The sequence below is a fragment of the Coffea arabica genome, chromosome 7c, assembly GCF_036785885.1.
Source record: "Coffea arabica cultivar ET-39 chromosome 7c, Coffea Arabica ET-39 HiFi, whole genome shotgun sequence".
NCBI classification, from domain to species: domain Eukaryota; kingdom Viridiplantae; phylum Streptophyta; class Magnoliopsida; order Gentianales; family Rubiaceae; genus Coffea; species Coffea arabica.
Genome location: NC_092322.1, coordinates 37,633,981 through 37,651,538, shown reverse-complemented (window position 1 = coordinate 37,651,538; position 17,558 = coordinate 37,633,981). Strand labels below are relative to the sequence as shown.

The 17,558-nt window shown below is 33.4% G+C and overlaps 1 long non-coding RNA gene and 1 other non-coding gene across 2 annotated transcripts; both read right to left on the bottom strand.

Moving 5' to 3' along the window:
• Positions 1-7,111: 7,111 nt before the first annotated feature.
• Positions 7,112-8,096, bottom strand: LOC113699984 (uncharacterized). The gene is made up of 2 exons (XR_011817523.1): positions 7,903-8,096; positions 7,112-7,723 (listed from the first exon to the last, which is right to left on the bottom strand). It is a non-coding gene; the product is annotated as an uncharacterized lncRNA (long non-coding RNA).
• A 9,194-nt stretch (positions 8,097-17,290) lies between these two features.
• On the bottom strand, positions 17,291-17,397 carry LOC113700253 (small nucleolar RNA R71). The gene has a single exon (XR_003450597.1). It is a non-coding gene; the product is annotated as a small nucleolar RNA R71 (small nucleolar RNA).
• Between the last annotated feature and the right edge of the window lie 161 nt (positions 17,398-17,558).

Below are 17,558 nucleotides of genomic sequence, written 5' to 3'. Positions count from 1 at the left end.
TTTGAAAAATTAGGTTAGGCTATGATTTTTAATTTTCAAAAATCACAGTTAAGATAACCAGTATCCAAACCTCAATCCATAATTGGTTAAGATAGCCAGTATTCAAACATCAATCCATAATTGTTTAATCATTTACTAATAATTTAATTTATGAGCCCTATGCCATTATACATTTTATTTTTCGCAACGTATATAAACTTGTATATTTAACCCTATCTTTCATTTACTTTGTCCATTTCCTATTTTCGTTGACACTAATTTCATTTACTCTACTATTCAGTTTTCTCTCTTTCTTCAAAATTTCTTTTCCTTTCTCATAAATTCTATCCACTTCACCACTCTATTTATTGTGTTTTTAATTTTTAGAGATTACATTTTTTGTTGTAAAGCAACTTGCAATCCTGAATAAAAAATGAATTAATAGATTTCAAGAAGTATAAAAAATGGAAATAAATATTTGGAATATTTCATGTTTTAATTATCTATTGTGTTTTTTATTTTCTATTTTGTTGGTGGTTTTTCTAGAGTTGTAGGATTAAACACTTTTGTTAATTTGGACAGCTATTGTATCATTTTCTCTGTTAATCTAATTCTATTTTTCTTTTTCCTACAAATACAAGAGGGTTATATTACCCTATATATTCGAGCCTATCCTATAGGTTAACTAATTAGCCATTAATCGATTGAACATGATTAGCGTATGGAATACAATTTTGCTGAACCACTAGTTGTCGCTAGGATCAGCAAAATTACAAGTCGACTGGTTACTCGGCGGTCCATGAACACCCGTATGGGTCATCCAAATCCATTTAAGGTTAGTTTATGTGGAAGGATTGGTGGATGGATCCATTTTGCTTCGTCTACCAGCATGTTCATTAGTGCGTCTGTAGTCAATAAACTTTTTCAAAATCTTATTTAGATTATTTTACTATTTTGTGTCCAATGACCCATTAAACTTTTAAAGTGTTCAATTGGGTCATTGCGTCAATTTTCTGGGTCAAATATTGGGGCATTTTTGTCACTTTGAAGACAAAAAATAGTATCGTGGGTTAAATAAAATTTTACTAAGGTTTAGTGAGGATTGTCATTCTTTTTTGGAAAATTGTTTTGAAACTAAAAAAGGATAAAAGGATGAAGCAATTTCTTAGCAACAAGTTATCATGGCAAAAGGGACCATTGCGTTCCTATTTTTTTGGCAATATAGTAGAAGTATTTTAGCAAGGAAATAACAAGAGCAAAACAACAAAAAAACTACAAAGCTTGAAGGAAAAATTTCCTTTTATAATGAGATATATTTTCTTATTTTCTCTACCAATTCACAACGACAATAGTTTCCCAAATATTTTCTCGTACTTTTTAAAAAAAAAATTTCTTTTGATTTGTATAAAGTAACTTGACTTTTTGTTGCTAAATATTTCTATTTTTTTGCCAAATGGTTTAGGAATGCAATGATAACTTTTGCTATAATTGTCTTTTTTGAGAAATTTATTTTTCCATTTATTCTTCTTTAATTTCAGAAAATGTTTTCAAAAAAGCATGCCCACGATCACTAAACTTTTCTAAAATTTCATCGAACTCACTATACTAATTTTTGTCTTAAATGTGATGAAAATGTCCCAAAGAAAAAAGGATAAAGTGGCCTAGTTGAACACCTTTAATAGTTTGTGGGTGAATTGAAATAACAAATAGTATAGTGGGTTAAATAAGATTTTGAAAAGTTGGATGACATGTGGTGCACTTTACCCTTATTTTTGTCTAAAAGCTATGGTCTATTGGGTGATTTTTGTGCCTTTGCATGGGATCTGAATTGTAAACTCTATCTATGGTTTCTTTCATGCAATGACTTGTTTCTTTTTTTCTCTCTCTATGATGTTACGCAATAGGCTGTCAGGTTATAGTGGAAAGGTGTTCCGTCCATCAAGTATCCAAGATATTAGTCCAACATATAGAGAAGAGGCTGTATTGTTGGATGAAATTAAAACTTCAATGCATCACATGGGTGGAATAAAGATAGTAATCAGCAAATATGTAAGAATAATAAATTTAGTAGTACACACTGGCCACCATACAAACATTTCATACGAAGTATGCAAAAACTTGGAGCAGTCCACAAAAACTTGGACCCTTACTAATATAGTGTATTACAAACGACATGCTTTTTGAATTCGGATTTTGAGTTTCCATAAAATCAGTCTATACAAAAATAAGATTGAGAAATGGCTAACATTGATATTTTCACATTGATAGTATATGCTGATCAACCTTAAACTTTTTGGCATACAAGGAATCCTTATGGAATGTCTTTCAAGAGATTTTGATATAGAGTGTTGGAATAATTTAAACCAAGCTAATTAGAAATCTGCATTGATTAGTGTTTTTGGTATATTACATATTGATGTCAAATTTGAGCTAGATTTAATTGTTAAAGTTGCTTGGCTTTTGGTTCCAAGTTGTATAGAAAATTCTTGATAAGGGCTAATTTTCTAAATATTTTTTAAGGTGTTTCATATTGTTTTTGAGTCAATTTGTGAAGTTAAATGATATAAGTTGCTCATTTTGGTCTCTAATTTGACCTTGAGTTGATAGATGAATTAGTTGTGATTTTATCATTTTACTCACAAATTTCTTTATTTTTGTAGGGTAAAATGATCAAACTCAATTGGAAGTAAAATGAAAGACTAATGAAGTGATGATTAGAAACTTAAGAAGTCACAACAAAGATTAAAAGAGGTTGTGAAAATCAAGTATTTGACAAGATGAAGAATGGAAAGTCATAGAAAAAGAGAAAAAGAAACCCCCGAGTGTTTATCATCGATTCTGGTGGTTGCTGCAAGGGATTGTGGGCAGAGAATTTAAATTCAAATAGCGAAATAGGGGAAGACAAACCCTGGGAGAATCTCCCGAAGGTTTCTCACAAACAAACCCCCATGGTTTGTACACAAACTCCCGGGGATTTGTTGTCAGGCGTAAGTTACCAACTTATTTGAACTTTGGTTTCTTTCTTCACTCTTGATCTGATATATAGCAATGATTTGTACCAGCCTTTTGGGGTTCTAGGAGTCTCTTTTCTTGACTCTTTGACAAGAAGAAACAGGTTATTGAGGAAAGAGTTTAGTTCTTAGACATGAAAAACAACTTTAGCTCTCTATCTTAGTTTAACTTATAATACTTTTAATTTTAACTCTGGTTTCCGTTTCTTTGAAGAAACTTGAAGAACTCTTGATGCAATAGTGTATTTTTGATAGCAATGAAAATGATAAATCTTGTAGGTCATGTTTAATTATCCATGTCATTGAATAGCGATTGCTTTACAATGTAAACAATATAATTTTTTTAACAATTAATCGTTATGTTTGTACTTTTATTTTTAATTGCAAAATGGAACATCTTATCCTAATAAAAGACGTCTTGCCTGGTTCTGAAGGTTGGACCTGCAAAATCACTATCCAAGAAAAGCAGCAAATAACTAGATTAGCAACAAAACCTACAAAAAAAAAAAAAAATAGAAGTTTAATTTTTTGGATTCAGAGGTCTCCTACTTTCTAGCATCATACATACTGTTTATCTATTATACAATGAAATAATTCATTATAAAAGGAACACATAAATGTGATCATTATTTTTTTTTATTATGATGAAAACATCTGTTAGCTTTATCCATAGTGTGATACATATATAACTAAAAAGTTTATAATTTTTTTCCTTCCGAATAGGGATCACAGGACGAAGGAATTATAAGGACGCTTATTTGTTGCATTAAACCTTCTCCTCTAAGATTTAGGTTATCCGAAGTTACCACATTCAACATTATAACTTCTTACTTTGTAGATGATCTTGTTGGCAGCAATGGCATCAACTTTACAACATAAACGTTCACGATTAAAAATGAACTCGTTCAGTTTTCATATTTAGAATAACTGTTAAACTTCAATCTATATTTTCAAACTCGAACCGGGTATTGACTCGGTTGACCTCAGGAGTCAAGGGTTAATGGGTTCGACCGAATTCAACTGGAGTCAAACCAAATGATGTCATAAATATTTATTAATAATATATAATCAAAATAATATACAAATTTTACCTTTAAATTGGTGGTTTACAACTTCATAAGTTTAGATTTAGGGTTCGTTTGATAAAACTGAATCTGAATTCTGAATTCTGAATTCTGAATACTGAAACAATTAATTTGCTGAATATTAAGCACTGAAAAGAGATATATGAATATCTGAATTTTAATACTGAACATATTTATACTGTTTGATAAACATTTATAACTTAATATTTAATAAGCTAAATTGTATAATTTTGCCCTTCTATCTTTTAATCCAAAAAGGAAATAGAACCTATGATTTAATTAGCTTAAAATTGTTAGGTATGAAAATGACAATATTTATTTTTAAATCAAAGTAATATAAAAGAAGAAAATATTATGGAAAAGTCCAAATATCGGTGCAAATATATTTTTAAATCAGAGTTTGAAAAGAAAAGTCCAAATATAAGCAAAAGGAAGCTGCAATAAACAAGTTTTAAATTCACACCAAATTATATAGAAATTTAATTACTTCAATGGAAAAAATGTTGAAGCAAAACAACAAATAATAATCAATGTCACTTACCTTGGAAATAATGAATTTAAGATTAGTGAGTACGGTAGCAATAAAAAAATTGGGAGGAAAAAAATGACAAAATTATGAAAGAGTAGAAAGATGGAAAAAGATAAGGAGTAGACAGATATGAGGAGCATGGAGAAATTGTAAAAAAGTCATTAAATAGGGACAAAATAGAAGTAGAAAGCCATTAGACAGAGAATGGCAGGTTGTTTAATTAGATAAGGATTTTGGATAAAGAATATTAGATTGTTTAATTAGATAAGGATTTTGAATGTAATTAACAAACAAGGACATATTTGATAGATAAGATAAAGTAGTTGAAGTAAATCTCTTGATTCTTATCAAATTAAGCATTCAGTTATGATTCTTGTGCTGCAAAAAATACATACAAATTCAGCACCACTTAATAAGTTCAGCAGAAAAATTTTTATTTATCAAACACACAAAACATCTCAATGTCTAAATGAATTCAGTTTCAGCACTTTTTTATGGGTTAATTACATTTACCTCCCCTGAGGTTTGACCATATTACCAATCAATCCCTGTAATTTGTCCAAATAACGGTCTCACCCTTTGAATGATCAAACATTTAACAAAAACTCCCTTAATCCCGAAAATGCCCTTATTGAGGCCATGTTGCATTAAAAAAAGAACATATTTTTATTTTATTAACCCTGAAGCAATCCAAAAAAATAGAAAAAAATTTTGCTTATTATTTTATAAAAACCATATTTTTGCTTCCATAAATAGTTTTGAATCAATAATTATTTTAAATCTTAAAAATGAATATTAAAAATTAGATAAATTGAAAGAAAAATTAAAAAAGAAGAAATTATTTTAATTCCTGGAGTATGGTTCAAATTGAGGAAAACATGCATTGTGCTCTCCGCAACATGCCTTGAACCACAAATTCGAACCATACTTGAGGATTTAAAATAATTGCTTCTTTTTTTATTTTTCTTTCAATTTATCTAATTTTTAATATTCATTTTTAAGATTTAAAATAATTATTGATTCAAAACTATTTATGGAAGCAAAGATATGATTTTTATAAAATAATAAGCAAAAACTTTTTTCTATTATTTTGGATTACTTGAAGGTTAATAAATAAAAATATGTTCTTTTTTTAATGCAATATGACCTCAAAAAGGGCATTTTCGGCATTAAGGGGGTTTTTGTTAAATGTTTGATCATTCAAAGGGTGTGACCATTATTTGGACAAATTACAGGGATTAATTGGTAATATGGTCAAACCTCAGGGGAGGTAAATGTAATTAACCCCTTTTTTATATTATCAAACAGACACTTTTAGTCCAACAAGACTTGACTGTAACACAAAAATTATAAGACCAAAATAGTGATTGACATATTGAAGTCATCCTCACAGATGCCATAATTTCAATATGGTATTATTAATAAAAATTATTTAAAATTAAAATATTATGTAAAATAACTAAAATCTTGTTAATATCGATAAAGGTGTATACATATGTGTTTGATGTTTCAAAACTATTTAATAAGAAAGTGCAAAGAAATTAAGACATTTAAGTAGCAATTAATATAATTCAATGCATACTTACAAGTTTAAAGTTAAATTTATGGACAATATTTATAGATTATGAAACATTTCTAGGTATGTTAATAGTTTTTCAATACCCAAGGGGTTAGAACATAATATTGAACAAGCTTTTTTAACCCCATGTTAGTAGTCCCCCAGTTCGCTCCTCCTTTTCCTCTATTCTTATGCTACCTCTTCTCATTCTTCTTCTCTTGCCGTTCATGTCCACTCATCCTTTTTTGCTTTTGAAATAATCCAAAGAAGGGATGGAAAGCAGCATAAGCTCTCAAGTCTCAAGTTCGTCGACGGCGAAAGCTCTTAGGCAGCCACTCCAAATGTTTTGGGAAATAAGCCTTAGATTTTATCCACTCTTTCTACTTTGAATTTTTTGTTTCAAATTTTATTTCCATTCTTATTTCTTCTTTCTTTTTAGGATTTCCATTCTTATATCGTTAGTTATTTGTTTTCAAAACTAACAAATAATCTAACTTTTATCTTTTTTCTCGAAACTTCTCTTTTCTTCATCTCTTTTTCTCTCTTTTCTTTTTTTTTTTGGTCTTTTCCTTAGATCTAAGATTAAATCTTGTTTAGAAAAAATATCAAGGATTGATTGTGATAGCTGAATTGAAGGAGCCAAAGAGGTGAAAATGGGTCTGTACTTTGCAGAGGTGCGAGGGATTAGTAGGGACTTAGATCAGATGCAAAGGTAAAAAAAAAGAAAGTCAGCAAACAAGGAAAATAAAAAAGTCGGGTTCTCGCTAGTTTTACTAGTTTCCGATCAAACCCACGTTTTGACCTGAGTTTGACCAAGTTTCTACCATCTCAATTTTTGGGTAACTCGGACCAATTACCTGGCCGATTTTCGATCGAATCGGTTGGATCGGCCGATCCGGCCCGAATTTAAAAACACAGACTTCTACCTGGCTCAGATGACTATTAAATATTTGTGACCAAAATGTTCAGCTTTATTCACTTTCCTTAATTTAGTATATCAATGCTTTTAACTCGGGCCATGATTACTAGCTGGGCATGTATACATTATATAATCACATCGCATGGTGATATCCTTCTAGTTTATTTAACATATGGGTGCAATTTTGGTGGTTCAATTGCACCTTCCACAAGTTGACAATACATCAGAAACATCCATAATTATAAACCACACACTAAAATAGTTGACAGAATGCATATATGTTTAGTCCTTCTCAGTAGCAATCGACCTCGATGGGCTGAAAGCATATGAGCTGCTTAGCCAACTCTTCGTTAAGTTCTTCTTTTACCTGTGCTCTATATTCCTTGCCATCATTAGCTGTAAAAGTAAGCCCGTAGTAAATGACACCTGAAGGGGATTTCGAGGTGGTTTTTACAAACTCAATCATCAGATTGTTGCCTGTCCTTTTTTTGTAGTCTTCCTCTACAAACTTTTTGATCTCTTCAATCTCGGAAGGATTCATCGCAATCCAATTATCCTCGCGCTCACATTTGTTCGGCAACGTGTTAATCTCTCCACCTAGCTTCAGTGTAGCATCGACTCCAGCGCACTGACATTCTTTCACTGATTTCCATCAAGAAACAAGAACGTTTTAGTCCCAAGAAAATAAAAAGCTGCGTATTCTTTTATGCATAAACATGAAAAATCAAAAAGAAAACTATCTGCATATTCTTTTATACATAAAACTATAAACGCATGCATGTAAAACTCAAAAGAGTAAAAAATACTGTAGTTAGTTGCACCTTCAGTCATCTTGTAGTAGTTGGTTCAGAAAGTGTTGGGAATAGGTTATTGTGGTTAGTTATTAGAGGAACAAAACAAAACCGGCTCCTACAATTTATATGCGACGTATTGGGCCTAATTCCCATTTATGCCCTTTGTGAAAAATTAAGAATCAAAGTTACAAAATTTGAATTAGAGTACTACTTGGGGAAATTTGACATATGTGACTGAGCTGAGTTTCAATTCCTATCGTTTCAACAAAATAAAAAAAAAAAAGACTGAGCTGAGTTCAAGAAGTGAAAGAATAAACTTGCTGTTCATTTATGGTACATAAAAGTATTTAGAGTCCCGAAATGTATGAATATAGTTTTTTTTTTTTTTCAGTTGGGGGTGTCCGGACCTACACTCGACTAGTTCCCCAACCCCGAGGAGAGCGGGCCCCACCGAGCCCCAGGAAGATATCCCGGTTGCTCAAGCTCAGGGTCGAACCCCAGACCTGTCTCACCTAAAGAGGCTACACAGGCCACCCGAGCTAACCGAGGGGGGCTTCAATGAATATAGTTCAATGACCATTTTTTTTGTTTCTTCCAATTGATTAATATTTGTGGATTAGCCATTAATGTGTCCTGTTTTAAAGTTTAAAGATCAAAGTAAAAGTTTGAGTATAATTGGAAAGGTAAAGTGGAATTAATCGACTAAATTAATTAACCATTGGCCAGCTAACAATTAATTTGTGCTAAACTTTTGATGAACTAAAAGCTTTATATTCAAGTTTAAATTGTAGATGAGCTGTGTATGCAGTTAAATGGTACAAAATGCATGTCAGTGTAGGTGTAATCCTTTTGCCCAATTACTTGGATGAAGTAATGCATAGAATGTGCTCATTTGTAATTGTCCACATCTTAGATTCCTTGATAGCCTAGATAGAAAGCAAGACAGCTTTTGTGGACAGAATTCCACTAAAGAATCACATCATAATACCAGAAAATCCAAGGGAATTTCTAGCTATTCGAAATGAGAGGCATACATACCAAAGCTAGGGATCTTTATCCTCTGCCCAAATATACGATTTTCCTTTTCCTACTTGGCGCTTATCCAAGACAGATGCCCAGTCCATTGACTTCGAAGATGAGTGGTAATCATTTCAAAATGTCTTTTATATTGATGTAAAAAAGAATTATAAAAGAGGGAACTGTCCACAGTCGGCGACAAAGGAGCGAATGGGTGCTGTATTTTTTTATAAAATTTTCATTAGACGGCAACAATTTATAGTTATTCTTATACTATTGCAAAATGAGACAGACTCAACGGGACTATTGAAAAATTTAGAGTGGACTAAACCGTTTCCAAATCAGACAGTGTAACTACACCCGCTGGTAGAAATTGTTAGGGATGAATTTTCTGCTATATTTTTAATTTTCTATTATATATTGCTTTTTTGAAACTGCTGTATTTATTTTTTACTCAATTAATAGTTATTGGATCTTAAGAAAACAAAAAAGAACTAAAACATGATATTTATGCAGGAGAAATAGCAATATAATAAAAAGTGGCACAGAGAGTGGCACAGAGTGTGAGACAGAAGATCCGTTGCGTATTTATACCCATTGAAAATGATTACACATTTAATAAAATGATGATGTTTTTATCCCAAAAAACAATTATACATTTAAATTCAATTTTTGGTGGGTATTAAGGGGATACATTTGAATTTCATATTAATCTAATCACAACAGAATGTGATCATTTCTTGTCAAACAACATGTGAAAAAAATTTAGAAAAATATAAGTATAATTTTAAGTGGGGTCATAAATGGATAATTGGTTCTACCTATATCCATTTTATTTGTTAATATTCATCTTAACTTTGCTAAAATATGGTGTTAATTATTAGATTCTACTCATATTTGATTTTTGGTATTGTTTCTAGAAATTTGTGGCAAAAAGAGAATAAAAGTGAATTAAAATTGAAAATTCTAGAAGACTTTACTCTGTAAGACACGATCACGTCTTAATCTATTGAGAAGTCCGAATGTCACATGATTTGAAATGGACTCTACAATGTTTTTAAGTATAAGTAAGAGGTTTCGAACCTGAGATCTCCCTAACCCTACTTGATTATTCAGTTATTGATTAGAAAGCAATGTGATTTACTTTTTGGAGTTGAAAATTATTCGTTAATTTAGGAATAATATATTCAGATTCCTTTTTATTAGTTTTAGGAGTATTAGTATTATAGTTGAAAAAGGATTCTAATCCTTCTAGTTATAGAAAAAGACGTGAGTATACTAGGGAGGGTCAAATGCTTTTCTTTAGATAGAGAATAGGGAACGAATATTCTTTGGCTTTTAGTGGCTGAACTCTTTTCCTAGTCAGATGATAATTGAAGTTTTGGTTCAACGAAAACTATAAAATCTAATTTGTTTTATTTGTTTTATTTATTTATAAGTATTTATATATTTTCTGTTCGTTCTTAAGATGATTGTTTTGCATAATTAAACAATTGGCCCCTATTTAATTGTTGGAATAATCTATTGCCATCTAAAATATCAAATCCATAATTGTTTGGTAGATTTAGTGTTTATGGTGAGTAATATAGTTTGATTGTAGTAGAAACTTTCAAATATATGTCACAAGAATATATAATCTAATTTAAAAACAAACTTGTGAGTTTGTTGGTTAGAACTGGTACCTTCTCTAATAATTAATACTTTCAATAGGTTAAACCCTAAGAACTTACTGAAGGTTGCTTAATTGGCAAAGAAAATAATCACAGGGGTTATTGTGGTTATTGAGCTAGTAAGAAGAGATAAGTTATTAGAGTTTGTTGACAACTATAACCAGTTTATTTATAAATAATTGATTTTATCTTTGTATCAATGATCAGTAAAATGAACCAAAAGTCAAGATTAATATTTTGACTAGAGATTTGTCTTTTATTAGTTTAGCTTTATTTAATTTTGTATTTTTGTCTTTGTTTAATTTGATTAATTAGATTAATTTCCTACCAATTCTCCTTTTTTATTTATTGTTCTCTAAAAAAATAAATTACCCAATCCCCATGAATATGACTCTACTCAACGCTATATTCGAATTATATTTTTAAATTAGAATTTTTTTGCTGGTTTGACACCCAACAACTTGTCTAAACTCGTCCGAATCACCCATTTAAACATCTCTAATAAAAAGCACTAAGCCCTTTTGAGAAACAAACTTCCACTAAAGAATCATATCATAATACTACAAAAACAAGGCATTGTCCAGTTATTCGGAACTAGGAGGTGAACACCATGTGATGCTCGGTCAGAACATCCAAAGTCGCCTAGTTATTGCCCGGTTCATAATTTGTTGAAATGGTTGTGGATGTTCAATGGTATACAATGTATATATTGCTGAAATGGTGATGGATATTCCATGGTAAACAATGTATATGTATTCATGGTTGTGCAATTAGGAGGCATAGAGCGTATTAGAAAGGTATTGAAATATTGCACTAAAAGAGTTTAAATAAGGTTGTTATACAACAAGATTCAAAATATAATCCATGATAGCTGGATATGATCACAACTGGCCAATATGGACAGCATTGGTAGGGACACATCTGATAATGCATCCATGATCTTGCCACTCGTATGATCAATGGGCAATTGAGCTTGAGTTAACAAGGTGCAAATGGTTGACTTCACATTCATCCCAACATATATGCTTCTCTAATTCTTTTTGTGCTTAACTGAGGTCCAACCAATAGCTTCGGTTGCAAAATACAAGATTCATGATTCACTAAAGAGGTAAAACAACTTTTGGATGCAACTCCTCAAGAATTTGTTCCTCTACGTGGGCAGCTAGATCATGTTTAGTGGACAGCTAGCGCCTCAAGAGTTTTGTCGGTGAAAACAGCAATGGGGAAATTGAGGGAGCAAGGGCTGAGAGTGTACTGGCATCGATTGGTATGCCAAAAAAATTTATTCCTAGACTTGCATTTATGTTGTGGCTGATATGCAAAAGAAAGTTGAATACTCGAGATAGATTAAAGAATTGGTGTATGGCAGTGGAGTCAACTGATTATGCACTATGCTCTGCAGCTGAAGAGAGCATTGATCACCTATTTTTTATGTGCAAAACTTTACACAAGATTTGGGAGAAGGCTCAGAAAATGCATGTGGCATTTAGAGGGATTGGCAAGCTGGAGGGGGAGTTTCAGTGGGTATCCAAACATTGGACTGGTGAGACTTTTGTGCAGCAATTCAAAAAGCTTGTTTTTTTGGTAACGATTTATCATATTTGGAGGGCACGTAATGCTGCTATGGGATGGCTGATGATGTTGATGTTGAATTAACCAGATTGAAGCAAATAATTTAACGAGACTCCAGCTTAGTTTGAAAACTAGGATTAGTTTGAAAAAAAAAAAAACAATCATGAAACCTTACTCTATTCGATCTAATGGCTATAGAATATTAGATTATTTTATAAATTTACCAATATATATATATATATATATATTGTTTGATTATATATACATCGGTTTGTGTAGATTCTAGTATGGATTTGAATTTAGATATGGATTATAGAAAACTAGATCTTGGCCAGACCCATGACTCCCGTACAGGGTTTGGGTCTGAATAGGGTTTAGATTTGAGAAATTAAATCTAAATCTTATCCAAATATATTAGTTCTGGGTTGGATCTGGAAAAGATCCAACTCATTGATATGCCTCCAGATCCAACTCATTGATATGCCAATATACATGTATGTATGTATGTATGTATGTATATATGCCAAACTACATTTACATATTGGATTTTATCATCACAACTTTTTTTTACAGGGCAAAATTTGGATTTTAGCAAAAAGGAATCATGAAAGTTGAAAAAGACAGTATGATTTTAATTAACTTGTAAATGGGGATCCTAACACTGTTCGTTCAATAATACAGAAGAAGAATTTGGATACTAATTACAAAATTCTCTCTGTTCGACTAGGTTTTCTGGCAGCTGCATTGGTTCCAAGTTAACCAAAAGTTTATTTTGTAACACCGATCCTCTTAATAAAATAGTTTGGTATATAAAGCCCCCCTTTTTAGGGTAATTGAAGGTGCACTCAAAGAAAATAAAATAGTCTACAACATAAGTTTAGTTTAGTACAGTCATCCTTGGTGTCGTAACACCCCTTAGATCATCCAAAAGAAATGGGAGAACAAAAATAGGACAATGATCAAAACTAGCAATTAAATCTCACTGCCCCCTCTCCATTTGGCCAGCATGTTTGGACACTTGTTTGTTTCATGGAAATTATGGTAGAAACATGCCTTGTGGAGTGTAGTCAACAGCATTTGCAATCATGAAGAATAGGGGACAGTTCATGAGTATCAGGAGAATTAGATTTAAGGAGGGAAGCAATTAGCATAAAGTCGAGCTCAATTTTGAGATAGGGAATGTTGAGGTCATTGGCCAATTGAAGGCCATCTCTTAGAGCCCAACATTTAGCAAGAGGGACTGAGCATGGCCCCAGGTTTCTGGTAAAGCCAGCTATCCAGCAGCCATTTGAGTTTCCTATGACGCCTCTTGCTTCAATATTGGATGTAGTAACCAATCCATCAATGTTAAGTTTGGCCCAAGATGTTGCTGGAGGGATCCATCTGATGTATTTTTCATGACATGGAACGCTCCTATGTGATGTTGGGCCAAGTAGGTAGAATTCATGAGAATGAATTAAGCACTTCTTGGTAGCATCCAAGGGTTGGGAAGTTGGTTGGAAGATTTTTTGCATTGCGGGTCTTCCACAAGCTCCAGCATCCAAAACTAAAGATGGTACCCCAAGGGTTAGAGTTCTAGAGGGAGGTGATATTGGAGAAGCAACCTGTTTTCAGCCAATCCTGGAAGCTAGTGTTTTGGCGATTCAACCATAGTGGTAAGGAGATTCTGGACCAAAAGATGCTAGCCACAATACAAGTCCTTAGGACATGTTCAGTGCTTTCATGATTAAAGGTACAAGAAGGGCATAAAGGATCTGTCAAGATTTTACAGTAGATAAGAAGATCTTTTGAGGGGAGTCTTTCAAGATTGGCAAGCCAAAAGAGATGTTTGACTTTTGAGAGAGCAACAGTTTTCTAGACCTATTGGTAGGAGAGATTGTTAGAGGAGGCTAGTTGCCTAGTTTTTTCTATGCAGCATGCAAGATAAGAAGTTTTGGACAAGAATTCACCATTGTTTGAGTAACCCCATCGGATGATGTCTTGGTTAGAGGAGAGTCCTTGCCTTGGGGTAGCTCTAATTTCTTCTAAGATTTGAGCTGGTAGAGGGAATGAGATGGCACTAGGATCCTAGGAGAAGGAGTTAGAGAAGAGAGGAGACTTTTAAGGCTTCCTCTTATTGAGAGGACCATGAATCTAGCTTCTGAGAGTGCTAGATTTTAGCCATCTATCCTCCCAAATTCTCACAGTTTGGGCACTGTTGATGGTCCAAATAATTCCTTTATTAAATGTTTCAATTCCCATGAGGAGGCTTTCATTGTTGACTGCACCTCTTGAGTGTTTTAACTGTAGGTTTCTATTGGCTGTAATCAGGTGTACATCCACATAGCTATGCCTAAGAACTTTAACCTAAGACATATTGCTCTCTTTGGCAGCCTTGTTGAACAAAGCTATCTGTTTCAATCCAAGCCCTCCCAGGTGCTTTGACTGGGCGACAGAGCACCAATTGACAAGATGGAGTTTTTTCTTCTTAAAAGCGGAGCCCCAAGGAAGCTCCTTTGTGCTTTGTCTATTTCTTGCTAGATGAACTAAGGGATAGACAAACATTTGGTGTAGTAAGATGGTATAGCAATAAAAGATTGTTGGATAATTGTTCTCCTGCTAGCAAATGATAGGAGCTCTGCTTTCCAGCCCTGCAGTTTTGAAAAGACTTTGTCTAAGATGAATTCGTAGTTCCGTTTTTGTTTTTGTGAAAGGTTAAGGGGGACACCAAGGGTAGGAACCCAGGTCATCAATAGGGTTGGTATTTAAGAGGCTGGAGATGAGATTTTTGGCTTCAGGGGATGTATTAGTAGAAAACATGATTTTTTATTTATCCAAGTTGATGGTGAGTCTAGACCTAAGACAAAATTCATCAAGCACAGACTTAACTGATTGGATAGAAGTGGAGTCTATTTGACAGAAAAGAATGATATCATCTGCATAAAAATAGTGAGATAAGGTGGGTGATAGGGTGTTAATTGTTAGTAATTTTATTGTTAATTTTTCCCTGTTTCCATGCCAAATATTATTTTAATTGTTAACATGTACTTATATTTGGCATTTGAACTCAATTTCAGGAAGTGAAGCAGAAAAGAGAGATTTTATTACAACAAATACTCCACACGTGGAAAGTTTCTAAAGAAAATACAAGCTAGGTTCCACGGGTGTATTTGTGCTGGAATTGATGATTATAGTGGACTCCTCCGTTTTGATAATTGCAGAGGAATTGATGATTGTGCTGGAATTAATTGGGATGATGTTTTCTTTCATTATCTAACGGGGACCGCGTAGAAAGTTTGTCCTTATTGTGGGAGATATACTCATTAGTCATTAGCCAAGATGTTGGCTTTGATGATTGTAGCTTTCCAATTGCTTCCTACGTAGCTAGTCCCTTAAGAGACTAGTGCTCCAATAAAATAAGAAGGCACTAGATTAGTGGGCTCAAGGAGAAAAGACTATGAAAAAGCTATGAAGACTAAAGGCTTGCCTTATATATATCGGACGATGGCATAAGCCATTATACTAGTTTTAGTTTTCTCTCCAGAGAAGCTCCGTAGGAGGATAGAGGTAGTTTTTGATTTTCAGAGGAGGAGTTCTTCCTTCTCTTGTTGTGTGGTGTGCAACTTTTCTTAAAAGAGTCTACCGAGACTCAAGTTTCTTCCTAAATTCTTAGTTAGTTATTTATGTCTATGAATTCAATTGAATTGCGTGGGAATTTTCTTATGAGGCGTGGCTAATTTTCTCCTCTAGTCAAGGATCAATGCGAAGACGCAGTCCCAAATATCTGTGAGATCTAATTAATTTTACGTGTTCCTTAATTTATTAATATTTGCATGTTTTCTATTTTAATTTCCATGGGATTATTTTGTTAATTGGATATCAAGGGCCCGATGTGCAATTTAACTTATTAATCTCTTGTCAAATTAATCAATTAAATCCGTAATTGTTTAGTTGGTTAATATTAGCGACAATTAGTATTTTCACATACTAGGGGAACATGCAATCTGATTTAAATAACCCTCGTAGCGTGTTATTAATTTGGGTTAGGCTTTTCTAGTTTTTAATACAATTAGGAAATTAATTCCTACGGTCGTACCTAGGAGTATTTCCTGGTTAGGGGTAATCAATGGTCGTACCTTGGTTATCAATAAATTAAGGAAAAGCTGGTCGTTAGAGATTATCGGCGACTATAACTAACCTATTAATTAAATTAAGTGAACTTTCTTTGCATCAATGATCGGATGAATGGACTGTGTCTGCGTAGTTGTATTCTTGGCTAGAATTTATTTATTATTTATTTAATTGCCATTTACATTCGTGTTAATTATTTATTTATTTTTAGTTAAATTATTTAATTATTTATTTTTAGTTTTATCTGATAAAAATCCCCCGTGTCTCGAATTTAAAAAGAATCAAATTTTTTTCCACTCCCTGTGGATTCGACCCTGCTTACTACTATACACAGAAAATTTATTTTTCTTAAGCAGGTATTTATTATTGCACAGGCACGACACCTGTCAATTTTTGGCGCCGTTGCCGGGGACTAGCGTTAATTATTTGTTTCTTTTTAAGTTCATTTTTGTTCTAATTTTCTGGTATTTTTCTAGTTTATGCCTCGTTCTTCTCGTACAGGCGAATTAATTTTCGACCCTAAAGTAGAGAAGACCGCGCGTAGAACGAGGAAAGAAACCAGGCGGCTTAGAGAAGAGCAATACGGTATTGCACCTCAGGGACTTGATCCAGAGGTTGAGCCGACAAATTTGTCTGGTGACAATTCGAGTGATTCAGACCAAGAGGAAGTCACTATGGCAAATGCACGAACACTAAGGGAGTTGGCTGCTCCTGATTTAAATCAGCAGCCCTTGTGCATTACTTTTCCAAATTTAAATGATGACACTCCCTTTGAACTAAAATATGGTCTAATTCATCTCTTGCCATCTTTCCATGGTCTACCAGGTGAGGAGCCCTACAAGCACTTGCAAGAGTTCGACGTCGTTTGCAACAGTATGAAACCCCCGGGAATTACAGAAGAGCAAATAAAGATGAGGGCCTTCCCCTTCTCTTTGAAAGACTCCGCAAAAGACTGGCTCTACTACCCACCGCCTGGTAGTATCACCACGTGGGACCAATTGAAGAAAAAATTTCTGGACAAGTACTTTCCGGCGTCTCGAGTTGCGAGCCTAAGGAAAGAGATATGTGGTATCAAACAACACCCTAGCGAGTCTCTCTATGAGTACTGGGAGAGATTTAAGAAACTGTGCACCAAATGCCCTCAGCATCAGATAAGTGAGCAACTGCTTATTCAATATTTCTATGAGGGGTTGCTTTTCAGGGACAGAAGCATAATCGATGCTGCAAGTGGAGGGGCGTTGGTGAACAAAACCCCTCGAGGAGCATGGGAGTTGATTGAAGGGATGGCTGAGAACTCACAGCAGTTTGGTTCAA